We start from the raw sequence: 622 nt of genomic DNA on the forward strand, positions 1-622 counted from the left end.
AAAGAAAAAAAGAAAAAAAGAAAAGCAGTCACAATAACCAAAGCACAAACAAACAAAATTCTTGTTCTTTATCTTAATGACCTACAGAACACCAGTTCTGTGGGATATGAATAAGGGAATAAGGTTAGGACAAAAGGGCATACCATCCTCAAGAGGTTTGGGAGAAACTGATCGAGTAAGTCGGGTAAATTCATGTCTTCAGGGCTCCTCTGAGACTGCATTGTTAACCTCCAGGAGAGGAGTAGGATAAGCCTCTGATCTCATAAAACCCTGCATTTGTACATTACTTGCAACTGGGACTGTCCTAGGAAGACCTTTATGAAGAGTTAGTAGTCCATAGCTGTCCTTTTTTTTTTTTTTAAGATTTATTTATTTACTTATTTGAGAGAGAGAGTGAGGTAGAGGGAGAGAGAACCTCAAGCAGCCCTCATGCTGAGGGAGGAGCCTGAGGTGGGGCTTGGTCCCATGATCCTGAGATCATGACCTGAGTGGAAATCAAGAGTCAGCATCTCGACCAAGGGAGGCACCCAGGCGCTCCTATTCCGAGGCTGTCTTAAACTTTGCACTCTCTTCTTACACAGCATTAGGGCAGCCCCATAGTTCTTCAAACTTAATTTTTCCC

Source organism: Mustela lutreola, chromosome 4 (assembly GCF_030435805.1).
Source record: "Mustela lutreola isolate mMusLut2 chromosome 4, mMusLut2.pri, whole genome shotgun sequence".
In the NCBI taxonomy this organism is placed as follows: domain Eukaryota; kingdom Metazoa; phylum Chordata; class Mammalia; order Carnivora; family Mustelidae; genus Mustela; species Mustela lutreola.